This window comes from Anopheles funestus, chromosome 3RL (assembly GCF_943734845.2).
Source record: "Anopheles funestus chromosome 3RL, idAnoFuneDA-416_04, whole genome shotgun sequence".
Taxonomy (NCBI): Eukaryota; Metazoa; Arthropoda; class Insecta; order Diptera; family Culicidae; genus Anopheles; species Anopheles funestus.
The window spans coordinates 58402570-58423174 of record NC_064599.1 but is presented as its reverse complement, the minus strand read 5'-3'; the positions used below and the strand labels follow the sequence as shown (position 1 = coordinate 58423174).

The 20605-nt window shown below is 39.3% G+C and overlaps 1 protein-coding gene across 3 annotated transcripts in view; it reads left to right on the top strand.

Annotated features, from left to right (window-relative positions):
- LOC125767524 (zinc finger protein jing homolog) overlaps positions 1–20605 on the top strand; it is a 154024-nt gene that overhangs the window by 1026 nt on the left and 132393 nt on the right. The window lies entirely within an intron of this gene.

Here is a 20605-nt window from a genome sequence, read left to right as displayed (position 1 = left end):
TGATGAAAACGTTAGTGAATCACTCGCGTAATAATCTCGAGTTCTCAATTATTAGGACAAACTTATTTTTTAGGACAAAAAAAATATTTATGGTAAAAATTCAAGAGTTACAAGTTGAGTAAAAGAAAGCTAAATGTGCCCGATGGTGAAGTAAAATTTATAATATCAATTATCAAGATTTTCGTCGGGAGATAAGCATACAATCTCGAATCTCTAAAAAGATCTAAAAGATCGAGTTTATTGATATGCAAAACAGGTCTTTAGGAGCCCTTAAGGAGCCCAACATTAGATGCACAATTGGTGCACTAGGTAGAATTGGGACTAGAAATAAATGTTGCTAAAAGGAACAAAAATATTAAACACAAAAAAAAGATCTTAAAAAATAATCTAAATATGCAAAAAGGATTGGAAGAAGCCACTAAGTACATTGGATATTTAAAGGCTATCGCTATTCATGTGCTAGCATAACTGCAATATCACACAGCAAATGCTCAGATTCATGTGTGTGCGCAGACATTATAAAAAATGAATGAAGTGATGAAGGGCTATTACGGGATCAACAAAAAAAACAAGTGTAGAAGAACCAACAAACAGCAGCCCGGAGGGAAAAAAATCTGCGGGCCCACGAAAACGAATGCCCCGAAATTCGAGCCAAGGCAAAGGTTAATGTTTTTTTCCCTCCCCATCGTTTTTCACGGCACCATCGTTTTTTTGCCCGTTCTCTTTTCTCTGCCTCTTTTATAGATGGTTGTTTTTTTTTGGCAATGATTACCAAATTGTGCAGAGGAAGAGGAGGACAAGCGTGAGCGATGCGGTGGTAAAGTAAGTGAGCAAATTTTTTTTCACGGTCAGCTTACCGGTATTGATCGGATCGGCCGCGGGTGAGGTGGGTTAAAAGGCAGGTGTGTAGGCACCAGTTCATCAGTTTGTTGGCCCCGTTGGCCCGGTGCCCAGCAAAGCAAAAGCGACCCAAAACAAACCCCAACGGCTGGGAGCTGGTGGTGGTTGATGGTGGCGACGAGCATGTTTCGCGCATTATGTCAGCAGCCGCGACAACCAGACAAAGGCCACCAGACAGACGCATCAACTTTAGAAGGGGTTGGGTGGGAAGGGGACGGAGGAGCGCATTGTGTGGCGCTTTACATTTTTTGTTGCTGATGTTTCGTGGTTTGTTTTGTTTTGTTTTGGGCTTTAGGGAATGAAAGAGAACAAAAACAAAAAAACAAAAACGTAAGGTAAAATCGTCAAAAAATCAAAAGCTCAACCAAGCCTAAATGAATTTGCATTTTTGTGTGGCGAACGATTTTAGCTTATTATTATGCACTCATTGCAGTTGAAGCAGTGGAATTTTGCGTGGAAACACAATGGTGAAGTAGGGAAATAGAGGAATTGAGTTGAAATAAGGGAAAGCAAATAGAAGAGAACAAAGTTGGCAAAACAAAAAAACAAAATTAAATCTAAAATTAAATATTTGAAATCGATTACGAATAGAATGAAAGTAAATGAAAGTAAACTGCTTAAAATGCTGCAAAACTTCATAATCGTAATATTATGAATATGACATAATAATTTTGAAGTTTGTTTTTAAGTTTTATTTCTCTAATATTGTAAAGTCATTTTTTGTTTTTACTTACTATTGCGATTTTTACTTTTTTTATTGTTTTGATTACCTTATGTATACTTTTTAGCTTTTGTTTAAACTTATTGCTATTATACTTCAAGCTGTTGCGTTTCTTCATGTCTTTCAACTTATTTTTCAATCCCTAAAATGTTTTCTTTCTTAAAGTTTATTTTCCTTAGCTCCTGGTTTCTTATGTAGATACTATTTCTCACACTCCATTTTGAACAGGATAACCTTAATTCCCATGACACCAACTTACTTTCGAACAATGTAACGACCTCCGCAGGACACGTGCACGGACACGTTGAAGTGGCTCTGCATTCTAATCGCAATCGGTGAGGTGAGCTTTTCCGTGCTGCTGGTAAGATCTCCCTCTCTTTCTTTCTCTTTCTTTATGGCAAATATTTAGAAGAGAAGAAGAAACATCAAAAGCACACCAGTTCACTAGCCCAGACAGAATCCATTTGGGTGAAATTTTATTAGTTTACTCACCTTTCACCAGGCACGAAACCCTGTTTCCTGACAACTGTCGCGTACGGTGGCGTTCTTTTCTGTTGCTGTTTTCCCACTGCGGAATGCACTCGGAAAACATTGTATTAGCAGAAACAAAAAGAGGAATTGTGGGAGAAAAAAAAACAAAACTGATGTGGCTAGACGGTTTGAATGGCGTTAACTAGAAGTTTTATCGGTAAACATTGACTTAGATTACTACGTAGTGAAGTGTTTGAATGGAAGCGAATTACTAATCTGTCGAGGGTTTAACAAGCTACAGCTTTACAGAGAAAAAGTGCTGAACAAAATGGTTAATTAATTTTATCTTAAATTTAAATCGCGCGTTAGAATTGTTGAGAATAAGCAAGGAAAATTGAGCGATTTGGTATGGAAAATAGATATGCCAAATAAATGTTTAGCATATGATTTTTACCCAAAAAAATCTTTGCATAACTAAAGTGATGCGCGCATGGCCCCTGCTCAAGGATGACACGCAAAATCGTGAAAAGTTATAAAATGGAATAATTAATTTTAATTTTTTTTTACATTGAAACAAACAGAAGTATTAAAAAACCACTCATTATTCTTTACTCTTTGATTTTAATCCTCACAAAAATACCTTACGTTTTACAACATAAATTATTCTTAAATATCTCAAAATTCTTCATTCATTTCAACATCTCAGCGTTTTTGAGTTTTGATGATGATAAAGTCAGAGTCGAATGTAGTCCTAGGGACTAAAAACCTCTACAATTAAAACGAAAAACAATGTTGATAAAGTTTTCACGTGGAGTCCTTCCATAATTTCTGAACCTTGTTCCACATAAATTTGATTAAATAAAAAGCACATCCAAAGACCTGTGCAAAGAATCATTTCCACATTGGCTACTTCAATATGCCATATAAATTTGAAAATAATACAAAAGTTTTGTCCAACTTTACCGCTTGATCTTGAAACCCGTCTGCGGCAGAAGAAAACCGATTTTGACAGGTATAAATTACGAACTGTACGCTAAAAAGCACACAAACAGTTGAAATAAAATAAATACTAAATCGTTTTTGAGAACAAATGTTGCATCAATTTTTGTTTACTTCCTTCTTATCACCGTGATGGAAAATTGTTCACACCTCTCGAACCATATCGTTACAAACCTTTGCACCGAAGCGATCTGCATTAAGTGCGATGAAACCTTCTTTTTTTTGTTCCTCTCTCTCTCTCTCTCTTGCCACCGAACTATATTTATGCTGTCCACGTTCCCATTTTATGTCTTCCATCCATCCTGTCGTATTGCCGCGGTTGCGTATCCTCGTGCCGTGCCTGCGTTGTGCTTTGTTGTGGCGGCATGTTTTCGCTTTCGTGCGTGACGCTAGGCGGACACGGCACGACATGCATACATATGTTGCACTCGACCTGCGACCATCGTACACCAATCGCATTTCGTGTCCGCTATTCTCGATCGGCACCGATGCCGGTCAGTGACTTTAACCGAAGAACCCGGAGAACCCGATTCTGAGTTGGTAAACTTTTTTTGTGCCAACATTTTCTTTTTGGTGGATTTTTTTTGGATTAGTTCTTCCGTCCGATGTAGTAATTCATTCGAGTATGTGTGCGTTGGTGTCTTCCAGATTTTTGCCATTGGAGGACGTTAATGGAGGATATGAAGTAACTTATTGTGCCGTGGCAGATGTTTGCCAAAACGGCAAGAACGTGGCTGGGTTGCTGAAGTGAAGAAAGACACTAAATAAGATAATTAGATAAGCGTTGATTATTGGTAAAGTAGTTTCCTAATGGTTCTGGAAGTGGGCCGGGTCTGATGTTTGATTCTGCCAAAGCTGAATGGATGCGAAGAAGAAGATTTTCGGCGTTATTAAACACACAAACAGAGGCATTTTTCATGATTTTTCATTATTTTGTTGAAGTCTTTTAATCAGTATTTGTTGAAATGGATATGTCATACTGACATAATTGTGTTGAAGTTTCAAGCAAAACAAAGTTTAAAGTTTGCCAAAATGCTGGAGAAGTTTGCTATAAAAATGCTGTCACAAAACATTTCTCCAAAGTTTTTGAGGTGATGAAAGCAATAAGAACTTTGCTATAAATTTTCGTCCTCATTCTGTAAGTGAATAATTTTGAGAATTGTATTTCTTGAATTTCCAGCTGTATTATACTACTATTATAGCTATTATTAGCGGATTATAGCTGATCACTATTATTATAGGGAACTATTATAGCGGATCGCGGAGATCCTGGAGCAGTTTCGTTTATACTTGAACGTTGTAGTGTCAACTTCCTTCTTTGTTCGTTTTTTAGGCAATTAGACGCTATTATCAAGCATGTTTTTTTTATTTACTTACTTGAAGTCATGTGTTACTATAATATTACTGAACTGTCAAATTTGAAATTCCGCATGTGTTTAAGATGTTTAAACTATCTCCAACGAAAGGATGTAATGAACATTCCAAATGCATTAAACATCGCGTATCATTAGGCAATTGGAAAATCCCTACTTTTATTCTTTCAAATCATGAAACACGATTAATTCAAACAAAAGAATCTTCAGCTTGATCTTATCCTGCTTTTTCTTTTGTTCATCTCTTTTTACTTGTCTGTTTTCAGCAATGATTTCGTATGCCTATTTTCTGCTTCATACGAATATAAATTCGCTCTACCTCATTATCCTTTGTTTATATTGAACTGTGCTTCTATTGTGTTTAAGTTTACTCTTCTTTAAAACCTCCTTCTGAAACATTTAGGGATCTTACACCGGAACGTGTGTCATTTCCGGATTCTGCACATGGGAACGTAGGAATAAAAAAAGCGCAAAACGAAACGAAGCTGATTGCAGTTTTGTTGCGGTCCTGTGAATGAAAGTCACAGTGCTAGAGCGCTTCACAGGAATTCCGATCGGAATCTAGAAACCAATGAATCATGAATTGCATTAACCCGTGCTGACTTTTTCAACTCTGCCCCATGCTTTGGCTACAAAACAGTTCGGCCAGTATGGTACGATGAAGACGTTGAGATGAAGAGATGAATAAAACTTTACGACAAAATGGTTCGATGTGGCTTCCGGAATTCCACGCGGAGGTGTGGATGGGACGACGTTGACGACGTTGTCGGGAAGTAAAGTTTAGTTTTACGAGCAGCATGTCAGTGTAAACGGCCAGCGATGTCAGCAAGTTCTTTGACGGGGTAGGTTTTAATGGGCAGCACAATAAATCACGCGCGACAATGTATTTGTGATTTTGGGCTAATAGATTTTCCCGTGTGAACAAGGTCTAGCAGTTAGCTTAATTTGCATTATTTTGTTTGAGTGAGAAATTACAACCCACTCAAATATAACATTTTAGCAGTTAAAAACATCTTAAATTAAACATGTTTTATTCCCAAAAAAAAAACATCTTTAAAACACTTTTCGTTGAAGTACGATCGCATACTCACCAACAGCTGCATGATCGTCATCGGATGCTGTCATACCAAACGAACCGTTTAATCTTCGAAACATTACCCGCGAGCATAATTCGGTGATCAACAACGCTGTCGAATGGCTCTCATTATCGTCGTCGTCGGCGCGCTCTTTACCTTCTTTTTCCATCTCCTTTTTAGTGTTTTGCCCGTCCTAATGGAGCGTTAAAATTCGGTAACTATCCGCATGGGTTAGTGGAGAGTTTTGTTTTTCCTCGATTTTTACTACGTTCAGCTCAATTAACACCATCCATTCGCATCGCCTAAACCGATGCGTCCGGAAATAGTTAGCATTTTTTTTTTGGACAGCGTGTGTCATAAGCAACATCCCATCGTTTGAACGCTAGAAACAGATTTTTGTATTAATTTTCCAATGTGTGTTTAGTCTTTTGTCTAGGATGGTGAGTAATTTAAAATTTATTTTTTAGAAAATAATGTGGCAAAAAAATTCAGAAAGGGCGGACTATAAACTGAACTAACATTTTTAAAAGAAATAAATTAGGCCAGGCCGTTCTAACTGAGCCAAAAAAAAAAAATTAAGACAAATTTTTGACATTGAATTAAACGGCTTTATTTGTCTAAAAAGGCTAATGTAGTCTTGGAGACTGAAAGCCTCTATAAGTAAGCGATAAAACATGCATTTGCCTATGTTTTTTGAATGTGTCCGAATCGATATTTATCGGGACCAATCTGTATATTGATACGCTAGAGGGTGTGTCAGGCTTCAAAACTCAACCATTTGCTAAACGATTGCACGAATTGACAACGTTTTGTTTGTGTAGGAAGCATAAAGCTCACACCTAAACAAAATAAGTAATCGCCTGTTTTGCGATAAGCAATCCAGCTTGTGTGGGTTGATTCGATAAAAAAATGAATGTATGAAAGTAGCGAAGCAAAAAACAAGATTGTCCTCAATAAATCTGAACCTAAAATCGACCACACCAAAAAACAAAAAAAAAAAAGCAAACCCGTTCATTACTTCATAACTTTTAGTCACGTTTTACTCGTTTCTAGAAATGGACAACATTTTCCCCTTTTTCCGAATGCTTGCCGTTTCTACGCGTAAAGATGTGTTGCTTGCGTGTGGGTTGTAGCTCGGTAACGGTGTCCGCGGGTGTATATTGATGTTTTCGATTCATTCATAGCTAATTCATTCACTGAAAGGGAAATTCGATACATGCTAATCTGCACGGGTGAGTAGCGTGGGAAAATCGTGACAAATCATTTTCATCCACTTAGCTTGCTCTGGTGTATGCAAATAATCCCAAATGAAGTTGGAATGAATTTGCAAAATCGATCCACTGTTATGCTTATATTTCTGTAGAGTTTTGCTATTAATTTCTAACACAATTTTATTTTATTGCAATTTTTATTACAAATATTTTTTACAAAATTTGTACTAGTTAAACAGTAATTCTGCAATAAGGAGCAATTAGCAAGATAGTATATTTATAATATTTTTTTTAAATATGAAAAATTTAAACTATAAAGTTTAACTTACATATTATGGAAAAGAACACGTGTTTTGCCTTTTAATAAATATATCTCTTATCCTTCTGGCAATTTTATTATTCTCCCCACTGAAAGCAAACCCTTACGAAGGAATGTGCGCAATTTTTGGTTGTTATTTTGCATTTGCGTTTATTTTGCTGAAGGCTTTTACTGTGTATTCATCATAATTTGTTTTACAGGCATCCCAAAAATCGTTACGTGTAAAGTGTGTAATAAAAGCAAATTATATACTGCCACGGATTTAGTGCCTTCTGTTGGTTTCTGGTCCCGAGCGCCCGAAGAAAGGCCAATGATCCCACAAAACCTGAAACAGCTGCTTAGTAACGTATCGTAACGCAAAGCAACAATCCCCAAAACGCATCCTCACGCGTCGGACGCATTTGAACGAAATATTTTCATACCGCTTGAAGGGATTCGTGTTAATGGATTTACATAAACCATACTGCATTAGGCAGTCGGAGGCGAAAGCGAGTAGAATAGCCGAGGTTTCCTTGAGGAACAGCGACCAGGTTGTAGAAGCCCGCAGAAATTTGGGTTAGCATTCTGGTTTATTGAAATTTATGCTTTTGCGTTGACCCGCTTGCTCAGAACGCGCTAGAGACAGATTTTGATCTGATTTAATTTTCCTCTTACAACTAATCCTTTATCAACGGCAGCTCATCCGTGAGAAGCATGAATAACTAACACAATTATATATATAAGAAAAAAATGGTCAATCGCCCTTGTTTTGCCACTCGAGACACGTCTCGCGTGTTGGAACGAAATGGAAAAGTGAAATGGAAAAACACATAAACAGTCCCTGACTAGCTGTCCCGCAGCTCTGTCTGTTACGGGAGCGTTATCGGAGCGAACCGATCTAATCGTCATAAATTCCCTTACGCTTACAAGACTCGTCTAAATGGCAGGACTATAGGATGACAAAAGCCAAAGTAGTGTTTTGTTGTGTTTTGTTTCTCAAAAGTCTTCCGAATTTGAAGATTACTCATTGTTGAGTGGTGGCGGTGGGGCTTCATCATCATGATAGACATTTTGAGTCACCACAAGACGCCTCCGAATATTCGTGAAGATGACATCGTGATCGTTTAATGTGCAGTTCTTTAACCTCAGAGAGAACCCTTTTGCGCCATTGTCTTCGACTGTCTGTAGATTTTTTTATGATGCGCTGTGCATGAGGAAGAACATTGAGAGATACTTGGAAACTATAAAGTTTAACAAAGATATTTACTTGCTTAGCAAGCATAAGATGAAGTACTAAAAACTGGAAAAATGTTTTATAAGAAGAATTATTTTAGGCAATAGCTCATTTCATATTCGAGTAGCGAGTTCCCGAGATAGACAAAGTTTGAGTTGACATATTTGTGTCCAGTTTGTCCAGTATCCAGTATCTAAATATAGGTCATCCTCAAAAGACTAAAATAAGGTATGGCATTTAGAAGTCACTATACAAACATTCTTCAGATTACTAAACCAAGAATTACTGCAAATCTCCAGAACTCCCGATTTCAAGAAATATTATTCAAGAAAATTTATTTTTCGTTCTTGGATATCATATCTTGAGAGATTTAAATTGTATCTCCAAAGTGCCATTAAAAAACACTCTAAAGAGAGTTCAATTCTCTCTATTGAATTTAATTCTATTGAATTCTCTCGGTTTTCCCATTTCTAACAGACTCTTGACATAAAGATCTTTTATTTTGACAAAGCCTAAATCTCAAAAACTTTGAGAACGCAAGCAAATAGTCCCAATATGTAACACTATTATCAGCATTCGGGCAACACATAGCATATCTGCATGCACATTGAAGCAGGAAATCCTTGAAGTTGCAATTCTATTCTCTACGATGCAGGATCAGGATGTTTCGTTTGTAGTACGTAGATGAAAGGGAAATCTTGCGTTTGATACACGTTTCTAGGTGCGAAAGTGTCTAGAAAAAAAACAATATCTTCGTCCGTTTGTTTCAAAACAGCATCAACTTCAAATAGAGATGAACTTATTTTTAGGAAAATTGCATATACATATGTCTGGTAAATCTGTGCCGTTGCTGGTGGTACTTCAAACTGTTGAAGCATTCGTTTGAAGATAAATGTTGTAGAATCTGTGATGGTTTCAACCTCACCGATGGCTTAGACATTGCTCCATAACAATCACTACAATAATATAGTTTTATAGAAACATCTGTCAGTTTCTCTCTGAAGTAACCCATCTAAACAGTATTGGATAAAAATACCCCAAAAACTCATTGCACTGCAGTGCAATTCGTTTTTAGTGTTTCGCTTGCTTCAAGAACCATTCACCCGGATGAGATGAATCACTTGCCACGGATCATTGATGCCCTTTTTTGCACGGTGATGCAATCGACCGTGCAGCGATGCATCTCATCAAAGATGCTAGTCCTCGGTTAGCGAATCGGGCAATCGAGCCACATGCATAAAGCGTACCGCGAAAGTATCCATCTCATTCCACAACCGAATAAAAGATGGCTTTATTCGTACGATCCAAGGGCCTGCCGTGCAATTACCATTGCTGCACTACAGCTTCACTGCAACGGCGGGGGACCATTATTGGCAGTGTGCAATAAGCAATGTGCAATACGATTGGAAGCGAATGGTTTGCACCGGGATCGCTAGTACATCGATCGGGTTCGCTACGGGCTGGATTTATTGCTGGGTTTCATCTTAGACCGTCGTCATGCTCGAGGCGTAGGCTGAGACAAACCGTGCCACGGCATGTGTGCACTGTTAGGGCAGCAGTGGAAGGAACAAAAAAAAATACATGTGTGCTTCTATTTTTGGGGTGCAATTCGTTGCACGATTTTACAATCAATCTGCAGACAAACATGTGGAATATCATTAAATCAGTGGAATTACATTCGTACAATCGAGGCTTGGTCGTACCAGGATGAATCCTTGGTTGATTAATTTCTACTTTATTGCAGAAATTTTGCACCTAGCAGTTACGAACGCACCTAGCAGGAAACGAATGGAATTTTTATAGCATTCGAAATGAAATATACGTTCGCTATGATAATCTAAACAACACAATATCCAAGAATTCGTCAGGACAGTCCTCTGTGTACAAAGAAAATACAAGACAAAGCCATTACTTCTAAAATGCTTAAAGCTCCATTAAGAGTGATCCTCAATTAGTTTCTTGGATTTCTTGAGTTGAATCTCTTGAGGATTGGGATATTCAAGAATTATTATCATTCAAAAAAATGTACCAGATTGACTGTTTAATAAATGTCTTGTGCTACTAATCAGCTTTGTTCGAGCAATTGTTGGAAGTCATATTTGTTGCCTGTTAAGAGGTATTTGGTATTTTTGGGAAAGATATTTTGTTTGTCGAGTGTTCGGGTTTTAATTGGGAAATTTATTGTTGGATGAATCTGATTCAGATTTATGAATCTGCACGAGTCTTCGAATTCGAATCAATGACTCTGAATCTCTATTATGAAGATTCATGAATCCTCAAAGATTGAAGAACCCTCAAAGATCCTTCAAATATTCATGAATCTTTTGGGAGTCGACTCATGATTTGGATCACTCTTCACTGAAGTCTCATATGCACTAATTTCATAAGATTATAATTTCATAAGCATTTATTATGAAATTCTAACAATTCTACCCTAATAATAGTAGTAGAATAATGTAATAACTATTTAATAATAATAAACTAACTATAAAAACCCTTCATTTTAAATTCCTAACCGAAGGATGCTGGATACTCTCCGTTCTATTCGAAGTTGTGCATTGTGTCCCTCCGGCCTCGCTGCAAATGGTGCTTTGTAAACACATTTTTCACCCAATTTCCAGCCCACACCACGCTTTTCCTGCTCTTCCGCTGCTAAATCTTCCCGAGGAGCATCTAAAAACCGGTTTGAGGGTTTGATATTTTTTGTTGCTCTTGTTGTTTTGTTTGATTTTTTTTTCGTTAGAACGATCGCTCTCTTTTGTCGTTTTGGCTTTTTTTTTGTTTTGTTTTTCGTTTTCCCATCATCGTCATCATCATCATCATCAGCTGCATCGTTCATCGTGTTTAAGCCCTTTTACTTTCGTGTTCGTATTTTCAGCGCACAGTACAACCAGTGCTCGTCCGCACATAGCCACACAAACACAACCAAACGGCTTTTGGTTAGGTCTATTTCCTTTCTAATATTACGAACTGCATGGATGCAGCGATGCAGGCAACAGCTAGCAAACGTGATGCATTTTTGGTTGCATTTCACGCGCGTGTGTGTGTGTGGGTTTTGTTTCCCCTTTTGTGTCTGTATAGAAGATCAATCTTCTCTCTGCTCACTTCTTTTTTTTGGGAGCCTGGGGTCGAGACTTTTGTGTGGCAGTCGTGCATGCATTGCGGAGTGCATTTGCACCGAACGTTACGAAGGATTGTGTCTAATCCCTGGATTAATGTTACTGTTTTCTTCTCATCGTGTACATTCTCTGCGTTGGTGCAGGACCGATTCGAAGCTGTGCTACAGACACATGCTTTTGTTGTGTAAGAAACAGCCGATTCGAGTAGATTCGTTTGGTTGGAAATAGAACGAACGAACCCATGCTTTGTTATGTTTCTTGCTGTTAGTGTGGCCGGGTTTTTTTTTCTTTCTCCTCAAATCCTGAATTGAGTCACTTGCGCCGGTCGATCGATATCGCCGAAAGATCGAATGCATGATTTACGGCAGACTGGCAGGCTGACAGGGTAAAAACACGAACCATCGGTCGAATGTTCTTTACTGGTTCTGTTCCATAGTTCCTTTTTTTACGCTCCATTCTTTCCGCCCTTCTGCTATTTATGGTTACTTTTTTCCACTTTTTTCTAGTTTTTATGGTGTTTAGTTTCTACTGCGGGAAGATTAACACGCGTTGAGCCTAAATTAGAATTCTGAGAGATCGCCTCCGTTTACCGAACCCGGGGGACATGTTACATGTCGGTAAACAGAACCGTATTTGTTTGGCACTTGTTTTGAGCGCTTATTTGTCGTAAGTTGAAATATGAATTTGGTGGGAAAATATGGGAGGGAAACTTGTTCCTTTAATACTTTTTTTTCTTGCTTGGTTTTGTTGCCTGCCCAGCATGTGGTAGCGCACGTAATGGGAGATGAACAATATTCCAATAGAACAATAAATTTGATATGGTTGTGCTAATAACCCGGCTTGGTGTTGATTGGTTTACAATCGCTGTTTTTAATTATGACGGCTTGAGCTTATAAACGAATAAAATTAAATCAAAGCCAAGGAGCTGGAAATCTTAATTAAAACTTTTATTAGAAATTTTATTCCATCAATCACACTCTTCTGAGGTTCAATCGAGAAATGTCTCTCTTCATTTAAGATTAACTTTTCGATGTTTCGCATTCCGTGTTATCCTCCGACATCCTGACAATTTCCGCGATAAATCCCTATCACCAACGAACGTGGCGAACAATCATGAAATTAAATCGTAAATCGACAAAATGTCAGCGAAAGGCACCAATGTCCCTGGGCCGGGGGCAAAGAAGTATTGAAATTCGTTCCAAATGCCTGTCGCCATTTCGTTACGGGAAATGGACTTTCGACCGAAAATTGATCGACGTCTCATCGTCTCAGGAAGTGTGATGAACCTTTCCTTTTTTTGCGCCTCTTATCCCGATTGTGTTGACCCCGTGTCTGAGGCTGTCATTCGGTGTGCCAATCTGCATCGTTTTCTGCACCGTCTGTACCGTTGGTCAGTTGTGTTGTTGGAAAGTTTGTACGTTTTCGCCACCGAATCATCATTCGGACACACAACAAAACAGGAAACGATGCAACATAAAGTGAAGTTAGCTTTCGATTGATTCCGAATTCCTAAAGTCTGGTGAGGCAGGTTTGGGGCCGGCCCCCCGGTGCAGTACGAATGCAGGTAGCTCTGGTCGGGATTTTATGACTTTATGCTCGTAACATTTATGACCGGAATGAATGACTAAATGAATGATCGCATCGTATGCAGGCGAAAGGTTTACGTTCGATTTATTAGCGAGGCTTGAATTAGGGGCGCGTTTTGATACGGCTTTATCGCGTTGCTTTGTTCAATTCAATTTGATTAATGAACTTTCAAAATGCATATCAATGGCTGTGTGATGAACAGAGAGTTGGAAAAATGTGTTAAGTTGTTAATTTTGCCGATTTTACCTCATATCAGTAACTAACTTAACAAAAGAAAACGCAATGAAAAGGTATTAAATCACTTTTTTCTTTCTATTTCTTTATTCATTTTTATCTGATCATAAGTTAATGAAGATTAACTTCATTGATTTCTTCTGCTTAAACATTACATGTATTATAGTTTTATTCATTGTGTGTTTTTTTGAGTATTTCTTAAAATGTATTAGGAAGAAACAGGCATTTTTAATTGAAAACATAAAAATTAACATTTAGAATATTTTTTTCCATATTTCATCATATTCCAATTCCATCCATATTCCATCAAAAATAAAAAATAAAATAAATTTTATCTAAACTCTATCAACAAGTACTAAAAAAATTATCCAAAATTGATAATTTATTACCTAATATGATGCCCAAAATAAAAGCATCTTTAGTTAGAAATAAACGAGAAATTACAACCTAAAAAACATGTTCAACTTCTGGCTAGATTGTTTGGCATCATTCTCGTTACGTTACTCGGAGTAACGTATTGTTACTCGTATTGAAGCTACTATAAAATTAAAAGGTTCAAATTGCGATAATTTTTCCATCGTTCATTATTTCCCAAAAAAAGAATATAACAATTTTAATTAGTTTGTTTACATATTAGAACTACAATTAAGCATTTCGATCGCTCCACAACACAAACACCTGACCGTTTCTAAAACAGTTGTATAACATCAATGCATATGGATAGGAAAGAACCACACCGTAAGCCAGCGACGATTACAACTTTATTGTGGCGACGTGCAGCTTTCCTTTCGCAGGCAAATCCAACATAAAGTACATAGTGGAGAATCGGGGGGAAAAAGGCAAGATAAAAACAAACGACCAGGCACGCACTTGCCGCCAACGAATCGTTTAATGAATCGTCGTTAGCAGTCGTTGGCGACGCCGCCTTTTCACCGCGAGCTTCCAGACAGATCAAATGTTTAACTTTCCCAAGTGTAAATAGTCCCTTCATCCGCCGGGTGGGACCGTACACGGCGGTTCGGTCGCCATCGTTTGCGCGTCCGTTCCGATTTACTGTTTCCCCTCTCGGACCGGAAGGAGAAGCCAAGGGCTAGCAGCGCGAGTAGGGACGTTGACGCCACCACGCTTTGGGATCCTGGGATCCACGAACTCGGCCATTCTGTACGGTTTGATTGTGTTAGATTGTTTCCGTACGGTGCCGTGATGTTGAGGTGCACCCTCCCCAGGAACCTGGGTGTGGTGAGGTACTTTTGGGAGGTACATGCTCGTACCGCTATGGGGTATGTCAAACCAACGTGCCTCTTCACGCCCTCCACGTCGTGTACAGGAAGTTCACCGGCACTGTCACCAGAATGACGGCGGCACGAACGGGATCTATGCTGCCGTTCGACGACTTTTCGACGACCGTGGCCGGGGAACTGGAGGTTACGTCGTGCCTGTGTCGACTTACAGCGTACATAAGTTGATGAAAGATGAGTTTAAATTTCACCAGAGTACATAACGACGGTGAACGTTGCCAGTGGAATGATTGTGGATGTATGATAAGATAAATATTCCAAGAAGACTCGAGATTTAAATGAAATTTGTAGAAATGATTAAAGCAATACATATTTTTTACTTTTAAAGTTCCGCAGCAAGGACTGACTATCCAGCTATGTGGTAAAATAAATCTCGTCAGCCAGAAATGGCCGGCATAACCTCAGAGGTCGTTACGCCAATAAGAAGAAGACAATTGACAAGGGTTCAATGAACTCCTTTTAGCACTAAGACACGAGAGCCTATCCATGAATTGACGGATATTTTTTTACTTTCACCTATATCTTTGGAGAGAATAGGACACTAGGTAAAGTTATATCTTATCTTCATCTGCTAGATAAGGGAGTTAGGGATTAGGACTTAGATATTTAGCTGTTATGATATTAATAAAGTTTGTCCTGGCCTTACAGGAACGAGACAGATATTTGGGAAATAATCTATATCTAAGCTCAGATCAAGATCTCCAACGAAGACTTAGTCTTAAATTATGCTTAAATTATGCTCATCTTTCGGATCTTAATAATATAAAATTCCTCAACGAATAAAGTGGACGCAGACTTGTAAGTCAATCCTTTCTGTTTTGATTATAAAGCGGAGTTTCATTAAGGAAGCTCCGGAAGCACTTGAAATCATGCTTTAAAAACTTATTGGAAAGACATTCATGCTTTGTAATCCTTGGAACTTTCAAAAATGCTTAAATTTATTGGAAATTTTCGCCTTCGTTTCAATATTGTAGTGAAAGCGAATAAAAAATGATTGATAATAGAATTTCTTTAGTACTCGTGAACATCTTCAGTGTTCTTTGGTGTTCTTCTCAGTTCCTGAGGCTCTATTTCTGTAACTCATCTGTAAAGTATATCTTACGTCTATTAGCCTAATTTCCTTTCTTTTTTGGTGACACATCAAACGCTGCGAAACAATTAAGGTATTATTGTACTTTTATTTTCCCACCAGACATTCAACGCTGCACAACATAATGCTAAAAGGGGACATTTTTGTGTCTGCACCTTCGCCCCATATCATCCACCATTGTACAGGTATCACACCCTCTTTAGTACACCGAAGTTCTAAAGAGAAATTCATTCAACTAATGCACACAAACCAACGGCCCCAAAAACCAGGAAGTGCAATTTGGTTTCGCAATTGTGTGGCGGTGACGGTGTGTGTGTTCGCTTCATCCTCCACCATCATCGGCACAAACAAAACCGACCCTTTACGCGGCATTTCCTTTAACGGTGTGGCGGCGTTTCCGTTGCCGTTGTTTTACTTTGCATAAATTACGAGCTCATACACTCGCACGCACGCGTCTCATGTCGCGCTTCCTCCTGATGGCAAGGCAGCGGGAACATTCCGCAGACAATTGACATCGGTACAGACACTTGACTCAAAACGGTAATTTCGTAGCATTATGCCATTCGTTCTTCACTGTCACCCATTTACAACAGGGGGTTGAATGCAGTCCCCATATATGTGAGTATTTTTTTTATTCTTTTCGAGCTATATTCAAAGATCTTCAACTCTGACATAAAGTTGGAGAACTCGTGAAGTTGTCATGATTTTGCTAGCGAGCTGCTGCTGCTATTTTCGGACGGATAAGGAAAGTGTGGGCAAACCATGGCAGCAAGTGCTTTAACGTCTGCTCAGACTAAAGAGCCTGTAAGATGAGTTGTACTCGGAACCCACTCCTTGGGACGGTATAAACTCCCAACGAGCGGCTAAAAGAAGACACATCAAGAGAAAAACAGTAATAAAAGGCGTCGAGCATCTAAACACGTGCTGAAGTGGTTCAGTGTGTCGCGGTGACTTCGCTTTCCTTGACGCTTGAGCTCGCCTAACTACTGCACAACTATTCGTGACTCAGAGATGGTCGGTTAGGTCGGTTGCCTGCACGCGACATGACCGTTTGATCACCAGGTACTGCAATGCCAGGGATGAAGTACATTGGGGGGTCGGCCCTTGCTGCAGCATCCACGGCTTTGCCATACATTCGCCATATGTTCGTTCGTGTGTCACTACTCCTATTTCGGTGCAGAAACGAAAAGCAACAACCTAAAACCCCACATGGGTACGGTGCAGCAAGCCTAGTAGTTGCGTTTTAATTACTACTGCGTTTGCCAGTACCAGCCGTGGCACGTTTTTAACCCCCGTTGCATAAGGGACCATGTCTTCGTTTCAACGGTCTCTGTGTTCGCTCTATCCTATCTAAACATATCTCGTTCTTGCTGTGCTTCTGAACGCCCGTTGCCGCTGCAAGACACGATGAGTTCCCATGTACCCAGACCCAGGTTGGTTTATGCGGAACCTGTTTTTTCTGTTGCACAGCACGCGAACAACGTCCACGCCATGCACTAGTGCGTATAGAGTCTGTGTGTGTGTGTGGAGGGTTTTTTTTATAAACATTTTTATGTTGCGTTTGTGTGCGAGGACGGAGCGCTTTCGGTGGCAAACAGATTGCAATCGGTTGGGCGACTGCATTTTTCGTTCTGCTGGTCGTTTCGCTGAATCTCCGATGGTTTGCTGCCTCTGTTGAGGAGGGCACGTTTAGCAGTGACTATACCATAAGGGGTGGTCAGACGTCAGACGGGGTGGTCTTCGACGGCTAAGCGGTTCCTTTCTAATTCTGCAATGACGACGACGACGATGATGGACCCATGCACGACCGTGGGCACAACGCTAAGGGTACATGTTGCACGTTAGGGAGAGAGAAAGAGAGAGAGAAAAGAGAGAGATAGTGAGGAGGAGGAGGAAGGTAAGGAGAGGGAAAACTGAAAGATTGATAGATTTTGCAGAAAAGGCGTAGAAAGATTGCCGTGGAGTTGGTTGGACCTGCTGGAAAAGTTTGTAGGACTGGGTGATTTGTGTTTAGTTGCATGGAATTTTATATAAATCGACATTTTGGTATCTCTTCAAGTACCTCCTATGTGTTTTAATGATAATACAACAATATCATTGAATGCATTAGAGCCTAACGTAATAGAAGCCAAACATGTTTGCATAATGTACATCAATAAATGATCATTTTGAAAAATTATTTTACTTCTTTTCTCAGTCAACACCACGTTATAAACATACCGAGTCCTTTGCTAGTACAGATTTATTGTACATAATTCCATTAGGAATTACTCAATATTTCAGTTAAGAAGAGCTTGAAAAGCTATTGATAAATCTTCCATAAATTTTTGAAGTTCGCTCTTACTTCACTCTAACATTTAAAAATATTGAAAAAATAGCATTAGAACACAAGACCTTACCCGGTAACTTCTTTCCCAAGAATTTAGGATATAAAACGATATTTCCAAATAGAAATTTCTTAATCTGTGATGTTGAGCAACAAACAGTCATAAAACTCCTCCACGAATAGCACAGCCTGAAGTGCAGTTTGTTGGAGAATGAATTTAACCCTTTAGAGACTGTAGGGAAGCAACCAGAGATGCGTCAAAAGCATATTTCGGATTTAAAATTCAAAAATTCTTCGGAAAATAAATAAGGCATCTAGTGAGCTAACTAAAGGAAGTAAGTACGCTTTCAAAACACCTAAAACCCATGCTTATGGAAGTACATGTTCCACCCACCGAAAGGTTTTACTTCCCCGTTTGTGCTGGATTCGTCGGCCGTTTTGCAGTCATGTCCGTCCGTCCGGTTTGCCAAATCGATCGATGCCCGAGGATAAACGTTTCAAACAGCAACAGCTTCATCCTGCCTTGCGCCGTAACTTCCTTCTCGCGCGTCTCCTAATGGTTACACGGTGGAGGATGCTGACCCGCGCCTTGCGAGGTGTAACACACTCTGGTGGCCCGGAGGCCCATGTATACCCGGAGAACGCGTTGTGGAGACACTTTTGTGTTTCTCTTTTCGCAGACAGTGTTTCTACACCGTTGGCAGGAGCGTGCAAACTTCCCTGTATTATTTTTTTTTGCTGCACCCTTTCTGCGAGTCCCGCGCGTCCGTCGCGGTAATTTGACCTCATTTCATGGACACCGCTAATGGCAAATATTGTATGCACTGGCGACCGTTGGTAGGAAGTGTGCGGTGCAGTGTGCACCTTCCGGCAGGGTTTGTGTGAAAGCAGGGGCTGGGGGACAGCTCTCGGCAGTGTCTCGACCCGGACCATCTTCCATCTTTTCGGAAGGGAGAAGCGTTTGGCGTACAGATGTGTTTGTGTATGCTTTGGGCTGTGTCTGCAGTGATGTGCAGTTGCAGTATTCCAAACACCATCATCATCAACAACAACTTCATCGTGCCGGTCGCGATGAGCGTGACGTGACCCGGAGACTGTACAGCATGTTGAGACTTCCAAAGTAGCAGGAAGTACTGCCAACGGAGAAATCTCAAGACTTACCTTAAAGGGAATACATGCGAGAAAGAGAAGGTTTAACGATGTGCTATGTTTAAGGAGGAGCGGACAGGAGTTTGAAGAACATGAAGAGAGATCTTAGAGCAACAGATCATCATCAAACATCGTGGACTCATCAAAATAGTTCGCCAGACGCTGATGGGTTTATATTTGCAGAGGAATGTTATTTTAGATTCTTGGGAAAGAGCAGCTGCTTTATCAAATGAAATACGAGCTACTGTTTAGAATATTTATGTCACAATCCATCTTTATTATTTAATATAAATTATTAAGTTGCGTTATTCGTGTATGTATTACAGTCTAGTCATATTAGTTGGTATTTTTGAGTATACTTCTTGTTCTGTCTTTGTGGCTCCAAGTTTCTGGAGGTGCCTTTTTGTCTAGTATTTTGTTTGGAACAACTCGAATACTATTCTGACGTATCCATCCTGTTCTAGGAGAGACAGACACATTAACTACAAAGTCCCAAACCCAACTACTGAGGTTCAATTGTATATTAGACTAGAGATCTAACTCCTCCTCGTGACTCATCCATGGTAGCTCAAACAAAATGACGTAAACAATCTTCCTACCTGACATGGACCAAGTTCACTGCACTTTACTAAGGGTTCTAACGATACTTTCTGATGTCAGCAAATAAATATTTACCACCATCAATAAATGCTTTCGATGACTCCAAAGTTGCTCAATTTCCTATCGTTTAACCAAAACGAACTCTTATCAGTACATATCACCGCATAAACGGCACGTACGCAACGGGTTGTTTCTTGTGGTTGAAATTCATGACCGTTGTTATCAGCTCATCATCAATATCCGATATCCAGCAGTGTGTCAACGTTCGCACAAACTACCCGTGAAAGTGTGTCAAAATTCGTACGGCTAACGAGCAGAATGTGTTACATTGACAAATGTCTGGAACTGGCCAGGAAACGGTGTGTGTGTGTTTGTTCGCAAAGGAAAGCAACAGCAAAACAACGCGCTTGTTGTCTTATCAAATATTGGTTTCTTCCTGTTGGTCGAAGGTCGAAATATGACAACTTGGCCTAGTTTTCTAAAAGGGCGCTTAAAACCATGTTAAAGAATTTGTTGTGTTTTTTTAAATTTCCTTACATTGTTTCCAATTAGGAACTGAAAATAAAATCCCAAAGGAAAATCAATGATTTGTTAATTATTTGTAACTAAAAAATATATTGAAAATTCTTATTATTTCCTAATTAAAACTGAATGAAACATTATCATTACTTTTCTTTTAATTAGTACAAATTTTAACTATTGAAACTGTCATTAAAGTGCGTAAATAATTACTCCAATCAGTGGGGAAAACTTTTTTCTACAAACTTTCATTACAAAACGCATCTCAGCATATGTAAGAATGTGATTTTACCACTTTTTTCTTCTTCTCCATTGAGACCGCCACTTGCTTTTGCTTTGTTCCTGTCACATTTGCACACTTTTTCTTCGGCTTGCGGCTCCGGCACCGTCTGCTATGTAC